Source organism: Chelonia mydas, chromosome 1 (genome assembly GCF_015237465.2).
Source record: "Chelonia mydas isolate rCheMyd1 chromosome 1, rCheMyd1.pri.v2, whole genome shotgun sequence".
NCBI classification, from domain to species: Eukaryota; Metazoa; Chordata; order Testudines; family Cheloniidae; genus Chelonia; species Chelonia mydas.
This window is the reverse complement of record NC_057849.1, coordinates 133,248,402-133,267,846: the sequence shown is the minus strand read 5'-3', so window position 1 is coordinate 133,267,846 and position 19,445 is coordinate 133,248,402. Positions and strand designations below refer to the sequence as shown.

The window sequence follows — 19,445 nt, the reverse complement described above, 5'->3', positions numbered from 1 at the left end:
AATGAAGAAAAATACATTGGATTTTAAATAATTTCTCTGAATAATCCATGATATTTATTTTCATTATACATGCCATTAAAATTCTTTAATGTCTGGGACCAGGGAAGGTGCATGGGAGCTATGAATGTAACTCCACTCCTCACCACGCTATTCTTTTATATTCTTATTGTACAGAAGAAGCTGTGGTGATCCAGGGCTGTACATTTTAACACCATGGTCATCACCATATGTACAACATAGGAAATAGACTTCCACACCTTTATTTCCAGACACCGCCACCCTCTCTTCCTGAGGAGTTATGGGGCCAGATCAGCTAGCCAGTAAGAGGGTAAATGGTATTGATAGGCAAATAGACAGACGCATAATATCCAGAATGTAGGGGGCAGTGATAGGCACGGAGGTTATTCATAAGGTCACCAGACTCTGCATTCTGCTCTCTGGTGTGTAAGTATACAACATACAATTCAAACCCCTTATGTTTGATAGATATTTTACATATGCCACACAACTGTATTAAAATCTGTGGTCAAGAGTTTATTTTTTAAAAAATGGGTGCCTAAAAATAGGAGCCTACACTGATATTTAAGCACTACCTTGACACTGAGTGTTCAGCACTCTTGAAAATCAGTTTAGGCACCCAAATATGGATTTAGGAGCGAAACTTTTAGGAACCCATTTTTAAAAATCTTTGTATGTCTCCACCCTTTTTGATTTTTTTGTGCAATAGAGTGCTCATAAACACACATTTTCCAAGCAAACTCTGTTTGAAATTCTGAGTTTAAGGAGTTGTGGGATTAAGGGATTGATAGGAGATCTGAGCCGTTAGGATCACTGTGCTGCATGTCCATGTATGGACTTTCACTGGATGGAAAAACTAGAGGATGGTGGAAAGATCTGGTCAGCTAATTAACTGTAAATGCCTTTAGGAGAGGTCTAGTGTATTTTAAACTATCTATTGCTGTGTGTGACAGCTTTGGGGATTTGTGGATGCCAGAAATCTGTGGATTGAAGCTGCTGTGTACTATCCTAAAGGACTAGGGTATCATTTATTTAAATGCAAAGTTATTTTTGTGAGAGCCATTTTTAAGTGATTTAACACAGAGAAGTTTTTTTCCACACTACTATGAGGAACTTTATATTTGAGTGCATTTTGGAGACCTGTGCAGAATTGAACCAGCATGATCAAGAAACTTCTCATTGCAGTCAAATAGCATGATCTTATACAACCACCCTAAAGATGGCAAAGGTTATTTTAAATAATTTCATATGATTTCAAAGTATTGATCATTACGATTGTAAGGGTAATATTCTGAGTCATAACTCATCTCCCCTACCTTGAATGTACACATACAGAATGTAATTGGAGACTGAGATAAAAACTAATCAGCAAGGTAAGCGTCACTTCTTGTTCCCCTTCAGTCTTTGGAGTTAGCAGTGAATTTCAGTGGCCCCAGTGGTCAAAGGCTATCACATCAACTTTTGAAATCTTTATTTCTATATCAAGCACTGAAAATAAAATAGCCAAGCAAGTAATGCTGACTTGTTAGAAGAATAATTGCTCTTTGTCACTGAGACCACTCTTTAGTTTTACCATCTCATGTCAGGCTTATAGAACATTCCTTAAAACAACAAGCTATTGTCAACTAGCACATAGCAAATGGTTACATGTCTGCTAGTGAAAGCACTCTGAAAGACCAAATGAAAATACATTTAAGTCTTTGTAATATCAGATGAAACCTGCTGGAGATACATTACACTTCAAAGACTGTCGTCCTTTGAATACCTTTAGACACACTGAGCAACAAATTCATACAACAAACACAGTTTAAAAAGTACAGAACTCATTTTTCCCTCCTGTACTAGACTTAACTTACATTTCCTTAACCAACCATGTCCAGTTGCATGATGGATAAATGAATGAAAATAAACTATTGGGTAATCCACTACAGTGGGCTACTTGTTATGTTAATTTAATGGGTCTATGAAATGCTGAGATTAATTGAGCCTACTAATTTAATTATAAGTTTAGTTTACACGAATTGGAGCCTGGGCTTGCTGTGGATGTGTACATCTTCAAAGTTACCACAACGAAGACTTGGATCGTGGTGATCCTTAAACAACAATTATCATGTAAAGCAGAATGGACCAGCTCTGTGGCCAGGACAGTAGGAGATACACCAATCTGGACTAATTTGAAAAATACTCTTTGCATATCTTACTGAACTTAAGAAGAAAATTGTCATTTGCCGATCAAAGATTTGTAAAAAGAGAGCAACATAAGTAAATGGAGAGGCAGTACTTGCTTCCTCAGGATCTCCAGCTTCTAAAAAGCAATTTCCAGTTAAGACCCCCAAGCAGTAATACTTACCCAATGTTCAAAGAGAGTTAAACATGTTAGTTATGAATCCTTTGTGACTTTCCTAAACAAACAAAGTTTAGCAAGAATCAGTAAAGGCCTTCAGAACGAAAAGTAATAAGACTTTTTAATGGGCACTTTTGGATTTGACAGAAGATTAGAACATACTTAATAGAATCTCCTCTCCTGGCTTGCTCCCCAAGTTTGAGCTAATATACTTTAAATCTTTGATGGAGAATGTCTTCCATACAAACTATCTACAACGAACTTACCACCTCGCTGTCCAAAACAGGGTGTCTGATGTTTAAACAATGCTTTATGCTTGTGCACTTACTTTGCTTGCGTTTTTTTTGTAGCACCCTTTCAATACGTAAAATTTTTGGGAGAGAGTCCGTTCATGTTGTTCTCTGAATACAGGACAAGGAGTTGTTGCTTGTGGGAGTTCCATGTTTCCTGGTCCAGTGTAACAACACATCAAGATTGTCAGAATCCCCCCCCCCCCCAGCTTTGTCATTGATTTACTGCTTGTGACATTGGGCAAGTTGCTTGTCTCTGTTTCTATTTCCATAGCTGTAAAATGTAGATAAACAATACTTCTTTTAAAATGTATTTGAGATTTGTAGATGAAGAATCCTATGTGTGCTCATTATAAGATAACTAAAACACCATCATCTCTAGAAGTAAGGCACTGCATTGGGATTCAGGATATCTGGGTTCTGTTCCTAGCTCTGCCACAGATTTCATGTGGGGCTTTGGCCAAGTCATTTAATCTTTGTTACCTCCAATCCCCATGTGTAAAATGTGGATGGATAGCAATACTTTCTCGCTCTTCATCTGTGTTGTCTCTTTAGACCAGTGGTGGGCAGCCTGCGGGCCGCACGTGACCCATCAGGGTAATTCACTGGCGGGCCGCGAGACAGTTTGTTTACATTGACTGTCCCCAGGCACGGCCGTCCGCAGCTCCCAGTGGCCACAGTTCACCGTTTCCAGCCAATGGGAGCTGTGGGCAGCCGTGCCTGCGACGGTCAATTTAAACAAACTGTCTCATGGCCTGCCAGCGGATTACCCTGATGGGCCGCAGGTTGCCCATCACTGGTTTAGACTGTAAGCTCTTTTAGGGCAGGAACTGTATCTTGCTATGAGTGTGCAGTGCCTAGTGCAATAGGCCCTGGTCTAATTTGGGGCCTCTAGTTACTACTGCATTAAAAACAATGAATAAGGAAGAAGGTTTTTGTGCGGAAAGTATGTATTCTGGAAAGACAAAGTTACAAGAGACAAATATTCAATGTCCTGTTGACCATAAGGAGTAGTTGTAAAAGAAATAATCGCAGTGTAACTTAGTGTAGAATGCTTCACATGTAAGATGTTCCTCTGTTAATGTTTAGTGCTGGCATAACATAACAAAGTGCATCTCTGTGCAGTTGAGGACCCTGGTAGCTTAAAGAGGGGAGAAGGATGTAAGGAATTGTTTGTAAAATAGAATAGCTTCTGTTGGTTTGTCCTGGCAGAGATGGACCTTTAGATCAGTTGCCAGAGCATTTGTAAGGGAATACTGAGGAATAATGAGGCTCTCATCTAACCCCTGTCTTCCCATGGCTCATTCATGGTCCATTTTGGTCAATTTCAGTGTCCTAGGGTTTTAAAAATCATAAATTTCATGATTTCAGCTATTTAAATCTGAAATTTCAGGGAGTTGTAATTGTAGGGATCCTGACCCAAAAAGGAGTTGTGGGGGATTGCAAGTTTATTTTTGGGGGTGGGGGGTTGCGGTACTGCTACCCTTACTTCTGTGCAGGTGGCGGGGGAGCTGCCTTCAGAGTGGGGCAGCTGGAGAGTGGCAGCTTTTTGCTCAGAGCCCAGCTCTGAAAGCAGAATCACCGCCAGCAGCAGCGCAGAAGTAAGGATGGCATGGTATGGTATTGCCACCCTTACTTCTGCGCTGCTGCCTGCAGAGCGGGGCCCTCAGTCAGCAGCTGCCACTCTCTGGATGTCCAGCTCTGAAGGCCGCAGCGCAGAATTAAGGTTGGCATGGTATGGTATTGTCACTCTTACTTCTGCACTGCTGCTTGTGGGACGCTGCCTTCAGGGCTTGGCGTCTGGCCAACAGCCGCTGCTCTCCAGCTGCCCAGCTCTGAAGGCAGCGCAGAAGTAAGGGTGGCAATACCATGTCCCCCCCTAAAATAAACTTGTGACCCCCCTGCAACTCCCTTTTGGGTCAGGATCACCAGTTTGAGGAACTCTGGTCTCCGCAGTGAAATCAGTAGAGTATAGGGTACAAGCATACACAAGACCAGATTTCACGGTCCGTGACATGTTTTTCATGGCCAGGAATTTGTTAGGGCCACACTAGGGAAATATTAACTAGGAATTGTGCTAGTTTAATATTTAGGTGGCCTCTCCCAGTGCCTAGGAAATATTAATCGTACGTGGTACGCATCTCTTGTCCTTGCCTTGTGACTTGTCCGTTTAGTGATGAGTTTCAAACTGAATGAGAAATCACATGAGAAACGGTGGATAATGTATAAAAGAGCTTCCGCAGACTTCAACACTGTTCCTCATTTTGACTCTTTTGGACAAGTGTTGGCCTGGACTTGCTGGAGGCCCTAATTCCACCTTCAATTTCTCTTTTCAGTTTAACATAGTTGGAATATATACCTGACTGCTTGTTTAATTAGGTTTGTGGTGGCCCCTACTGGTGCACCTGTGCAAAGAAAGAAATAATCACAGGATCCATGATTTGAGGCTGCCCTTTCAGAAAACTAAGGTCTAGAACGTTATTTTGTCTTTTTAAAAAAACAACAACCCTGAGTTTGTTGTTAAGATTTAGTCCCCAAAATCTGCATTCTCTCTCCTTCCCTTCCTCCCCCACAATAACTATTTCAGATCAGGATTTCTAATTAAAAGTAAAGGGTATGTTTTTTTCCAAACGAACACACTGTTCTTTTGTTTAACAAGGTTCTACTTGGCAGGGGGTAAGGGTGGGACCGTAAAATGTTTTGTAGCCTTAAAATTAAATGTGGTTTTCTCCAGTTGCATACCACATGTGATTGAAAGTGTGTATGGGGATGTACAGTACGTTTATAAGTGAAATATGCTGCTTCTGGAAGTTCACAAGGCTCCATTGTAAAACCAGAAGCAGCTCAAATTGTCTCTTGTTCTGTACTTTTAGTTTGGCCGTGGGATGCTAATTCATTGTGTGTTGTGATTGGTGTGCTTCCCCCCCCCCCCCACCCCCCGTTGTTTGTTTCCTCTCATGAGTACAGAGATGCTTTATCTGGTATCTACAGTCTCTTTTTAACCTCTTACTGCAGTCCCTGAAAAAGTAAAAAATTAGTTGAACAACCTTGTGACTGTCTTGAGTTACACAAAGTTGGTAGACCTCTACAGCTGTTAATAAACCTCATTTTTTCAGCTGAGAGTCACATGTCGGGCTGCCTTTTGTGGCCCCAAGTTCAGATGGAACTTTTAAAATGGTGCAGGCATTAATTTTCCAGACTATTTATGGCTCTCCTCTCTCACAAAAGACTTCCCCAATTGCTGCTTGTGATCTCCTGGCACTAGAGGTGTAGGACACTAAGAAGCAGCACTAGCCAGTTAGTAGTTTCCATCTCAATTTGTTATCCTCAACCATTTGTGCAGCTGAAAAAATTGTTTTGAGACATAGAAATAGGATTTTGTTTTATTTTAGGCTTTTGTGGGGGAGGGCTTAAACATGGTCTGACATCAACAAGATGAAATTCAATAAAGACAAGTTCAAAGTACTACATGAAGGAATTAAAAATCAAATGCACAAATAAAAATGGGGAAAACTGGCTGGGCAGTAGTACTGCTGAAAAGGATCTGGGGTTTATAGTAGATCAGAAGTTGAATATTAATCGTCAGTGTGATTCAGTTGTGAAAAAGGCTAATATCATTCTGGGGTTTATTAACAGGAGTGTTGTATGTGAGACTCAGCAGGTAACTGTATCACTCTACGTGGCACTGGTGAGTCCTCAGCTGAAGTACTCTGTCCAGTTTTGAGCATCGCGCTTTAGGAAAGTCATGGACAAAGTGGAGAGAGTCAAGAGGAGATAAAAGGTTTAGAAAAGCTGACCTATGAGGAAAGATTAAAACTGGGCATGTTTAGTCTTGAGAAAAAGAAGACTGAGGGATGACCGGATAAGTCTTTAAATATGTTTAAGGACTGTTATAAAGAAGATGGTGATAAATTGTTCTCCATGTCCACTGAAGGTAGGCTTAATCTGCAGCAGAGGAGACTTTGGTCCGATAGCAGAAAAAAGCTTCTAAGTATAAGGATAGCAAGTACTGAAATAAGTTATCAAGGGAGAGGTTTTTAAGCACGGGTTAGACAAATACCTGTCAGGGATGGTTAGATATACTTGTTCCTGCCTCAGCACAGGAGGATGGACTAAATGACTTCTCAAGGTCCCTTACAGCCTACATTTCTGTGATTCCAAGATAGGGCACAGATTTCTGTGTAATTGCTCTTTATTTGCTTGCTAAGAGCAAGGTGTTGACAGGTTGTGTATACCAAGTTGAAGATTAAGTGCATGGTTGTTTCTACCATCTAAACCACTGCATCAGTTACATAGTACTTACTTTTAGATCACCAAATGTAATTTCTTGAATTATAAAATGCCTGTGTTTTTGTTTTCACAGTTATGTGCAGATTTAGATGTGGTTACCATAGTTTTTAAGCTTACTTCTGCATATTTAGTTGGTTATGTGACTTGTTCAGTAACAAGATATGGCCAGGGTGGGTAAAAATCGATAATTAAAATGTTTATTTAAATTGGGTTTATTTAAAAAAACAAATCCAATTTAAAATTGGATTTCAAATTGATAGCCTATGTTCAGGCCTAAACTTACTGTGATCTATTAAAATAATTTATATTACTTGTTTGCTGCCAAGTTTTAAAGAGAATCAAATCACTGAAGTCACTGCTTAAGCACCTGGAACCTGAATATGTTGAAGTGCTAAACAAGCTTTTGACAGCAGAAGCCTCTTCTGCAGATATAGAAAGAATATTTTCTTTATTTCAGTTTATTCAACTTGTTCTGTTCAATGATTAATTCATGAAAAGTCAAGAAACTGATTGGGAGTTGGAAAAGTAGGAAAAAGTGAAAGGGTGAGATCTAGGGTGATGATAGGACCAGAAATTATCAGTTCAGTTCATTAACTACGCTGTACTGTTTGATAAATCAATTAGTTTTAAATGCAAAACATGTTTTGATAAACTTTTTTTTACGAATCGAGCACTTTTAAAGGTAGTTTTATTTAATAAAAAAATTGAAATGCTGTTTTTGAGTATTTTTAATTGAATTTGAATTTCCATCCAAATGGAACTTGACCCAAATTACAAGTAAAAGATGAATCATCATCTAGAAAATACAAAATGCATCATTCACAATTTTCCAACATAACATTTATTCAGATGCATAATTTTTTATTAAGCTAAGCTTAAATACTGTGACCAAATAGAACGTATTGTCCTGGTTAGCAAAAACCACCACCAAATGTAAAGGCTATATTTAGTTGTAAATCAACATGTTTTAATGGATACCAACTAATGAGAATCAGCCTTCCTTAAGAAAAATAACTAAAAAGTACAAATGCAAAACATGATTAAAATTGATTTTTAAATCAAGTTTTCCTGCTTGCTGATTTAAATCATGATTAAGTCACTTTGATTTAAATCCGTTCACCCCGATTGCACACTGTGTTGCCAAGTATCACAATTTAATCATGGATCTGGAGGTAACTCATGTTTTATCTCGTGAGTTCTAGTGATGCCTAGATTCCTGTTGCTTGGACAAGCTTGGGGCTAAAAATGATCACTAAAGTAAGATCATTAAGAATAGTTTGTGTATTTCACGGTTTGTGCTTCTTTTTGTATGTGCATGTTCCACTACAAACGCTGTGTAATGTGCGAAGAGAACTTGAGTTCAGAAGGAATGGTAATAAATATGCTGGGCCAAAACAATATTGTGAGTGGAGTGAAAACGCTGTTGTTCCCTGTGATGTAAACACATTAGTTCATAGCTGGGAAAGGGAGGGGGCACCCATGTTCTGATTCCAGGTGCCTCCTTGCTATAAAAGGAGTCTCAATCTTATGTATAGGGCAACAATAGAATTTCTTTTGGTTCTCCTTCTTATAGTGGCCACAGATAAGTAGTCTAGCTATCACTTATTATTCTTACTGCAGTAACTACATTAAAACAATATCAAAAAAGGGATTAGACTTATATTAACCCTTTATACTACAAGAAAGTGTAAGTTTCGTAGCTACTTTGGCCACAGCGAAGGACGTTTATGCTTTCTGTCTGCTCTCCCTGAGAGGCTACGCCTCACATAATACTTCAGTGTCTGTGCGTTTTGCAGCTAAGAAAGTAGAAGTGGCTTAAGGGGACAGTTTTTTAATTGCCAGATATTAGCTCAGTGAGAAACCATGTGACCAGTTTAACAACTGAGTTGTATTTTAAGTGCTTCCAAGTGCATCTAGAGGCTGCTTTTCTGACAGTGGGATGAGAGGACAGTGCAATGGTCATAGTTGTAATAGAGAAAAATGACACGTATTCTGTCAAAAATACACTCACTGATTAGTTTCATACCTGCTGATAAGCCCTGCTGAAGCATGATACAGCTTACCACACTGCTCTGTACTATATATTCAATATGGAGTAGATGTGTCATTGGAATGTGATTATTTTGTTTGCTTTTAGCTTAAATTTTAGCCCAGTGTCTTAAGTTGTTTGTGGTATAGGAAAATAATGTCTTTCTTTAGTGACACTAGGATTGTGCCGAGAAAAATATACTTCTCTCTATCTCTGAAAATATTTTACTGTTTACATGTGTAGGAAAACAATTGAAACTATTGTTATTGCTGAATGTCCAAAATAATCAAGGCTAAAAGGGGCATGCAACAGACTAGTACAGTACTTTACTAGTTTTGATTTTGCAAGCCATAATGTGCTTACCTGTAGGCCCTGATCCTTTAAAGAATTACACACCTGCTTAATTTTCCATGTTGTGAGTTCTGTTGACTTCAGTGGAACTACTGTGTGGAAAGTTAATCACATGTTTTAGTGTTGAAAGGATCTGGGCCTTACATTGGTTATTTGAGAAGGGCACATAATTCTGCAGTTTGACATCTGTACAGTTTTACTGTTGGTTGTTTAGGGTTTTTTAAGTTTACGTGCCCCAGAATGGGAAAAATAATAATTGAACTGACTTTTGTTTCCTTTTAGAGTTGTTTGAATTTGCTAAAATTCAAAAGATAATAAAAGCAAAAATCAGTGTATAATAATCAATGTAGAGTTATGGGTGGGTGTGTGTGTGTGTGGGGGTGTGTATATGTGTATATAAAATAAATAAAAATATAATATATTTGCTTTGAGGCTGTTTTGCACCCATCCCGTGATCCTTATCCCATTCTTGGCTAAGATACTCAGCACCTGGAAGGGTAGATGTGAATTTTCATCAGAGATACATGACGTGTATATAGGAAAAGGAATGTGGAGCTTCAGTTTGACTGAAGAGTCTGATGGTATCATAAAAAACTTGTGTGTTAAGCATATGGAATCCCAGCCCTTATCATCCCAATAAGATCATGGTAAAGGTATCTATCAGTGTTTTATGAATCACAGTAGAATAATCATTTCTCTGGAAGATGGATGAGGTGTTTTCCCTGTAGCGGAGGAATCCTTTAGTAATGCCCTTATTTTTCCCTGCCACCCACCCTTGAGGGACCTTGTATAGTCATCCTCTAATGGAAAGAGATTGTATTGGACTCATTTTGGTGCCACTCTATCAGTCGCTGTTGTGTGATGTGAGGTTAGAGATGCCTCAGAGCAATTTAATAGCAGACCACTAGATTGGCCCTGGATACCTTTTAAAACTGCAGTATTTTGTAGCAGATTATCTTGAAGTTGGATAGGAGCTGTAAGCTGCTGAAGATATTACCACCTCATCTTCATAAATGCTTAGTCCATGGTTTCATTTTAACTATCGAAAATAAATTGTTTCCATCAAATGACATTGACATAGCCATGAAGTTGATAAGATTCATTCAAGGCCAGAGTGAGCAAGTGATGTTTCAAAAAATGTTCTCAAAAGTTATTACTGTGTGTAATTGGTAGCAATTTTCAGCTTCTGTAGCTTAAAAAAAGGGAGCCAAATCCACACAGAAAAACTTTGCAGGGAGTTAATTTTTTTAAAAAGCACAATAAACTAATTTTTAGTTAGTTGATGATATGCACAAACAGGAAGGGTTTTAGTCTTTGCTGCTTTGTAACTAAATAATTTCATGATGTGTAACAAACTCTAGTTTTAGAAACTTTTAATTCTGGCATGACAACTTGTATACCCAACTTGATTTTAAATGGAAGGGTTATCATATCTCCAGAATTGGTTCTATAGTGCATGTCAGTTCAACTTCAATGGTATAAAAAGCAGAGAGAGACAATGACTTTTTAAAGGGGTTTATATATTAACTTAGGGTGTTAATAGACTAAGATGGTAAGAAAGTGGAGCTTTATGGTTATTTGCCTCACTAGCATGAGGTAAGTCTGAATTCATCTGTCTGGAGAAAAAAAAATTGAAAATCTTGGGTAGAGGTGCTGTAAAGTACAAATCGTATTAATATGCATTACAGAATACTTTGCATATTTTGTATGCATTTTCAACACATCCTTGCTAACTATATATTGTTTAAGTACAGGCTTTGTTTACCTGCTTTTGAATGTTTCTAAAATTACTACTGTTCCAATATCGATGTAGTTAGTTGCCACAAGTGCATTTTGGGCTTCAAGGATTACAATTCAGTATGCCATCTCATCTGCCCCAGGGCCTTTTATTCATTGCTAATACCACATATTCCCCTGCCATACATTTATTGTCAGTATGCTTTGGTCAGTATAGAAGACAAGCCTCCAAGTCCAGTAATAAATCTTGTAACTTTGGAACCATCATTTGAATATCTGTTGCCTGCACCATCTCCTCCACCATTCATACTGCACATCAATCATCCTACTTAGCGCTCATGTACTCTTGTTAACGACATGAAAAGTCTGTTCTTGGAGTAGATGCAGCCATGTATTCCACGTAGGTGAGCGTGTGCCCAGCACACCAGAGCCAGAGAACTTTGCCGAGCAGTAACAGGAGGGGCAGCACTCGTGTCTTGTGGCCTTAGCCCCTCCCATGCCTGTTTAAAGATGGCAGCATTGCCTTGACCCCTGTCAATTCCTTCTCAATGCCTGTGGCTGGAGTAGCTGTGGTGTTTTCACTTCATGCTTCGTTACCTGCAACTTTTTTCTAGTACATAGTTGTAGCAGTACCTTTGGTTTGGTTTAGTGTTACTCTAAGTAAATCTGACTAATTGGCTGCCTTGTTTGATGCCCTCACCAGAGTTCAAGCATAAATTGGTTAGTCTCTAAGGTGCCACAAGTACTCCTTTTCTTTTTGCAAATACAGACTAACACAGCTGTTACTCTGAAACCTATCCCCAACAGTGATCCCCACACGAGGTGCTTATTGTGTTTCAGGGAGGGACACATCAACGAATGGTGCCCCATCTGTAAGGCGTTTACAAAGAGGACTCGGGTAGTGAAGGACTTATAGTTGGAGCAGGCCATGAGGCCCGCTTTGGCACCAAGACCCATGCTGGATCACAGTCGACTGCTGATCTGACAAGTGAGGCTACTCCACATTTGGGTTTCCCCAGGTGGAGAAGACCTTCATCCTCCTCAGGTATGCCAATGAAGAGGTCCCATAAATCCAACTGGGATTATTCCAGAGCTTGAGGAGATTCTTCCTCCTCCTCCTCCAAGAGGAGCGCTGACCGCCCCTGTACTACTTCTGGCAAGTGGGAGGGATCAGGTCCATCTAACCACTCCCCAATACCACTTTGAGCTTGAGAGCTGGTACCGTCGACTCTGGTTCCAGCCATGAGGCATCCATTGAGGCCGGCACCAACAGCATCGGCGCTGACTACCTCCGCACCAGCGACATATCAAGCAACATCAGACCCGCTATACCTTTTGGCTCTGGACTCTCCTTTGGTTCTGGAGTCCTTCGAAGCTATGGCTTCTACCACCTCATCCTCCATTGTGCCCTTGACAACTTCAGGCTGCATGGTAGAGCCACCAGATTTGCCAGCACCCCAGCTCACATCTCCTGCGCTGCAGATGATGGAGTTGAGGCCGACATCTCCTGGGCCTGGCACTGAAGGCCTCCTCGATGCATGTGCACCCCTCGGCACTGTCACTGCTCCGACAGCAGACACCATCATCGAGCTCGGTACCACTCCTAGCCTTTTTTGGAGCTATAGAGAAGGTTCCCCTGCTGCATCGGGGACACAGTTTCTACTTCTGGTATTTCTTGGCTCCCAAGGAGGGTGAGACCTAGTTTCAACCTCCAGGACCTACATACATCAGATATCTGAGATTCCAGATAGTCACTCTAGCGACAATCCTCCCTGCCTTAAATCCCAATGACTCATTTGCTGCCTGGACCTTCCTCTTCATCCCGACCTGCATCTCAGAGCATGGATGCTGCATGGTTAGATGAAGAGGAGGAATGATGTTTGGAGGCAGTCTGACAAGTCCTGCTGAATAGTAGGAAAATCTGTCACCAGAGCAACCTATATGGCTAAGTGGAAGCAGTTCCCAGTATGGTCCAGGGAGTTCAACCTAGGCTGGCTTGTATCCAGGACATCTTGGAGTATCTGTTACACCTTCAGTATTCTGATCTCACATTAAGTTCACTGAGAGTGCACCTACTGGCAAATTTGATATTTCATCTACCCATCCAGAAGAAGTTGGTGTTCTTGAAAGGAGTCACTTGTCTCTCCCTTTTAGTGAAAGAATAGGCTCCATCTGGTCCTAGAAGCTCTTATGGGGCTTCCATTCAAGCCTCTGGGAACTTCCTCTCTCTTCCTTCTCTGTCAGAAAACTGCCTTGCTGGTAACAATAATATCTGCAAGGAGAGTATGTGAATTGCAGGCCTTGATGGCAGAGCCTCCTTACATGCAGTTTTCCAAAGACAGTGACCCTGTGGCTGTACCCTAAATGTTTGCCTACAATGGTTTCTCAATTTAAATTGAACCAAAGAAATTGTATATCTACTCGTGTTTTTTCCTAAGCTGCATTTAGCCCCAGTGGAGCAGCATCTTCACACATTGGATGTGTCAGGCAATATCTAGCTTTCTACCTGGATAGAACTAAACCCTTTCGTTCCTCACCTCGTCTGTTTGTGTCATATGCAGACCAAATGAAGCGTCAAGCAGACTCTTCCCAGACAATCTCCAGGTGTATAACTTCTTGCATTGTGACCGACTGCTGCTCAGACTACTTCCCCAATAGGGCACAAGCTCATTCTTGTGAATGAGCCCAGGTGACACCCATGGTGTCAAGTGACATTCCCATTTTGCAAGGTGGCCACTTGGTCCTCTGTACATATATTTACAAACTATTATGTCATTACTACTGCATCCTGCGCAGATGCAAACGTGGGGAAGGCAATCCTGTAGTCCTTTTTAAATAGACTTCAATCCCCACTTACTGTGGGTACTGCTTGTGAGTCACCTAAGTGGAACACACGGTAGCATCTACTCGAAGAAAAAATGGTTACTTACTGTAACTGTTGTTTTTGGAGATGTGATGCAGCCATGTGTTCCACAACCCACTCTCCATCCTTTCTGTATTGGACTCTCCGCTTCTGACATTCAGTGCAAAGGGACTGATGGGTTGGGGCAGCACTGCCTTTATATGGCCAGGGAGGAGCTCAGTTTGTAAGATGTGAGCACCACCCCATGGGTACTGCTCGGCAAAGTTATCTGACTCCGGTGCACTGGGCATGCGCACATACGTACACGGAATACATCTGCATCACATCTTGAAGAACAACCATTGCAATAAGTAGCCCTGTTTTCATTTTCCTCCCTTCTACCTTGGAAACAAATTGTTTCAGATGCTTAATGGAGAATTTTTCAGTAATTGTAGCATGCTGACCCAAAGACTTGTAAGTCGTTAATAGGTCGAGTTTCCCTGTCTTTTCCAGGTGCTTTTTGGGGGTATTTTGAGGGGTAAAAGATGGAGGAGATTGTGGTATTTATACTTGCACTTGTCTTGAGTTTACAGTATCATTGCCATAAAGGAAGTGGGGGGTGGGGGTGGGGAAGAAGTCAAATCTGATGTCTTCTGGGAACTGTTTTCCTTCATGGAAGAGTCACAGATGGATGTTCATCTGTTTAAAAAATGAACTGGGTCACGAGTAATCTGGTGTAGCTTTTTTGTTTCTTTGCCCCACCTTGGGGTATGGGTAATCTATATCCCTCCCATGTGATTGTATCTATGATGGTAACACCATATGGTCAGTACTGATGTAGGCCAGATTAGAGCTGAAGACCTAGTGACGAAAAGTTTCCTATCCCTTTCTGACCCTGAGCTATCTATTTGTTAGTGCATGTTACTTCTTAGCATGTTGATCTTCATGAAATGCAATAAAAAAACCCATCCCAAAATAATCTATACCAGGTGTTCCCAAAGTTTTTGCTGGGAACAAGTTTTTCATTTTAATGAAATATTTCCTTCCAGGACCCCAGTCAGCAGGGAGTATGCCATTTTGTAGAGCAAAATGGTGTCTTCCACACAGTATTTCCTTTCATACACCATACATGTGAGGTCATGCCATATGGAGGATGCCATTTTGCTGTACTAAATGGCATCCTCCACATAGTACATGCGAGGTCACACTGTGCAGAGCAAAATGACATCCTCCACATACGAGAGATCGCTCTGATTCTACTGCTGATGGTGTGACCCCATTTGGGGTCACAACCCATTTTGGGAAACAATGCCCAATACTAATACCAACCAAAATGGGATTTAAGAATAAAACATGGCAATATGATGCTGGTGTGAATTTTTTCCCTGCTCCAAGGTTACCATGGTGATGGGTCATTACCAGTATATTGCTGAATCTGTTTCTAAATGTGGCAAAAGAGCCTTTCCCACTAACAAACAGAGGTAGATCCTGATACAAGTTATCATGAGCCTCAGTTTTTGCTCTTTCAGTTATGCCAGCTTTGGTCAGCCTTTTGCCCACTTTTTCCACAAACACTTTCGTATTCTGTGCTGTCATGTATAACTGAGTTCTTCCTATGTGTAAAATCTTTGAAGTCACCCACTACCTTTTCCTTCTTCAGATCTCTCCTTAGAATATTGAGACTGTATGTGGACAAGTTTGTGGATCAGGCATTGAGTGTGGAAAAATGGGTAGAGGGGAAAGAATATGACTTGAATTTTTTTTTTCTCCGCATGGCTTACACCTGGAAACTTTTTTTAAAGCATGCCTAAAATAATTAGTTCCTCATATCTAAAAACTGGAGGTGGGATCTTTTGGTTGTTTCCATGGAGATTCCTCCCCCATTCATGCTTATTTTATCGTGTCAAGCAGTCTGTCAGTAAGCTTGTGACTTCATTGTGAACCAAAGTCGTTCTGCAGTAATTTCAGTTACATCCCTGAGGGCACTGGGGTTTAATTGAAGATTTATTATTGTGAAACTTGTTTTTTTAAAAATTCACTTTTTCCTAATTTACTAGCTGTGAATCTAAATAACTTAGCATTAATCACAAGTAACACAATGCTAATTTGGTAAAGATGGCACAATGACAAAATAGTATTAATTTAGCATGTATTACAGAGTAAATTTTACACTTGGAACTTTCTCTTTCCTTTTAAGGATTTGTATTTTAGCCAAGTCAAGCACTGCTCTTGTCACTAATGCACTAAATTATTTTGTCAGGATGTACTATTGATATATGCTTAGCTCCTTAATGCAACGTTTGGCAATTAGTTCCATTCCTGCTGGTGTTTATTTTATGCTTTATAGATATAATACTAACCCTTACCTTCTCATTTATTTTAGAATGCAAATAGCTGTGACTCTGATATGACGGTGTTCGTATTCTTAATAGGACCGTGATCTCTGCACTTCTAAGAATCAATGCTAATGTACATGCACTTCAGCTTTCAGGTAGCATAGCCACGAGAGCAATGAATGTTGGTATTGTAGGACTCGTCTACCCTGGAGAATAACACTGTGTGTAGTTAATATATTAGTAGTGGCCCATATGTAACTGGCAAGTTACTGAATGTGCCCACTGTCAATCTTATTTTACTTTTTTATCCTTGTATTCATTCACAGCACCAGAGCAAAGCAATCTAGGCTCATTGCCGCCTGACACAGGAGCAACTGCTAGGTGCAGTGGCTCGTAGAAGATTTCAGAATGGTATCTGGAGAGACCACAGCCCTGTAGGATGATGGTGGGAGAACTAACTCATGTGAAGTAATTCCCCAGTGCTTCTCATCTACATTAGCACTGTGATGTTACAAGCAAGCATGTGCTAAGAACAATTATTATTAGTAGTATTTGCTTGTTCCAGTGGCACTAACGTAAATGGTATGACGTGTGCCTCTGGAATGTCCGTAGCAAATTTTTGTGTATATGTTCAGCATTCTAGGAGCTAATAAACATTATTTAGCCTGCCATGATTCTCCACTGTGGTCCGGCACCACCATCCACTGACTCCTTTGTGCATGTTTTCTGTGATACCCACTCTAGAATCATGACCTCTTTATGCCCTGTCAGCATTAGGTATGCTGAAGAGGTAGGATAGCCAGAGTTTCTGTGCTACCAGAAGCAACTTTTTTCCCAGGAGCTTTCCCTGCTCGCTCCCATCACCAGCAACCCCCCCTCCCCAATTCTGGCACCACTCAAAGAACAAGTGTGTTGTTCAAAAATAAATACATCTCTCCCCCTCTCCCCCCCGCCCCACAAGCAAGGATCCAGGTCCCCACCTGCCCATGTGTTTAATATAAATCTGCTTTTTAAATGTAATCCAAAGGGATACAGAGGTTTTAGTTAACCACTCCAGCGTACCTAACTTGGCAGAACTTTGCTGTGAGTCTAGTGCTAGGATTCAGTACATAACGCATGCACCTGAAGGCACTGTCTGACCTTGGCTAGCTGTGTTAGTAATAACTCTGGGTGCACGGAAGACATGTGAAGTTCACGCTATCATGGCTTCAGTGTTCTGGGACCCAAGCTAGCTAGATTAAAGCTAGCTTGTGTATGTTAGCTTGAGCTGGAATCACATCCGGTAATTTGAATCTAGACATACTCAAAATGATTGCCGTGCCTGATGCTATGGTGCTATCACAAAAGCTACTTTCAGATGTTGTGTTTTTGCTAAACAGCAAAAAGGAGTAGGTGTGGAGTTGGAATAGTTGTGTTGATTTTACATCTACCAAAATTCAGTGCAGTATGAATATTATTGTATCCATAAACATAATCTCTCAAAGTGTGTTGCTTGGAAAACCTGTTCTGCAATCAGTGTAGTCACCAAAATTTCTAAAGGAGAGAAGACCGCAATGCTAATGTGTGCTGTAGTTCTCCTTGAAATAATGCTTATGCTTTCAGTCGCTAAAGTTTTAGTAGTTTAAAGAAAAATGCAGGGGATCATCCATTTGTCCATTGATGTGGACTGAGATATGCATATAACTACAGTCATTGCATTGGAGGTGGATACGAGATATTCGTTGCATGTTCTCAGCGTACTTGTTCTTCTGATTGTAATGGTTTCTGCAAAAAGAAATCGATATGCAATTTAACTTTAATAGATTTTAGCAAAAGACAGGAAACATTGATTTTTTTTTCATATTTTCTTATAGTAATAGTAGAGGAATTTCATTATTTTAAAGACTTAATAAATCATTTGAGGATATGCCAGATTCAGTAATAAATGATTAGGTCTTGCCATTAAATACAAAATAAAGCCTGAATCCTGCAGACTGACTGGCATGGATGTAGATGACATTGCAGGATTGGGGTTTTAGTTTATGCATTGGAGTGTTGCGCCAAGCACAAAATTGTTCAGTTCTTTTCTGGTCATAAAAGGTTCAAAAGTTATTTTGGAAAGATGTTAAAAGCCAGACTGAACTTGATGACTTACAGGGAGTCAAAGGGGACAGAACAATACAAATTGGAATTAAAAAATTAAATCCGTGGAGAAGGTGAAACAACTAAACTTCCAAGGAGTGTTAAATTCTCTGCATGGCTTTTGAAAACAAAGAGACAAATGAGGAATCTTCTAAAAAGACACCCCCCCTCCCCAATCATTTTATTCACCACTTACATTTTTTTGAATGAAGTTTAATTTTTCCTTCAAAAATATTTATTTTCCATTAAAACTGTTTTAAAAATTGTGATTTTTTTCAAAATAATGCTTGACATACATGGAACAAAACATAGGCTGTACACTTACATTGAAGTGCTTTCAGAAAATCTCAGTGAGCTAACACTTTCAAAATGAGCTGGAGTATTTCCCTTCAGTAAATCCAAAAAGATGGCTAAACTATATGCATGAAGATTGTAAAGAAGGTTAAATATATGAAACTATTAGCAATGAAATAGTTAACAATGTTGCTATTTTATATTATCATTAATGTATAGACTTAACACCTCATTGAGATGAACAAAATCATACCTCCTGTTAATGCTGCTGTTTCAGATTCATTGTTATCTTGGGCAAACAGCACTTCCTTGGATTCTAGTTAGAAGGTAAACTTCAAAACTAAAAGGGCTAGAAACTACTTTTCCTTCCTTTCTGTCTCTTCTGCAGAAACCAATGAGACTGCCAAGGAGGAGCCAATGTGGTATACAACATAAGCAGTACCAGCTCATCCCAACTTTTTATCAGTAAACTCACTATAATTCTAGAGAAAAAAGTTCCTAGTAGTCTACAATGCACATGGTTTTTAAAACCTTTTCAGGGAAATGTCTGTATGGATTGCATGTTCCTACAGTAATTTAGAAGCAGTGAAGATTCTAACCCTGTATTCACTCCATGGGTCAGATCAGAAGTTAACAAAAAGTTTCTCATAAATTTTTTTTCATAAAGGAGATGTTGCTGCTCAGTAGCACTAAAGTTTTCATGGAAAGAAGGGAGTCTGAGGTCAGGATGAAATATCTGTTTGACAGAAGAGGATTATACTAGCTCTCAGATTCCACCTCACATGATTATTAG

The 19,445-nt window shown here is 40.0% G+C and overlaps 1 protein-coding gene across 9 annotated transcripts in view; it reads left to right on the top strand.

The window, feature by feature from the left end:
- GPM6B (glycoprotein M6B) overlaps positions 1–19,445 on the top strand; it is a 137,683-nt gene that overhangs the window by 37,771 nt on the left and 80,467 nt on the right. The gene's annotated exons all lie outside the window — the stretch shown is intronic.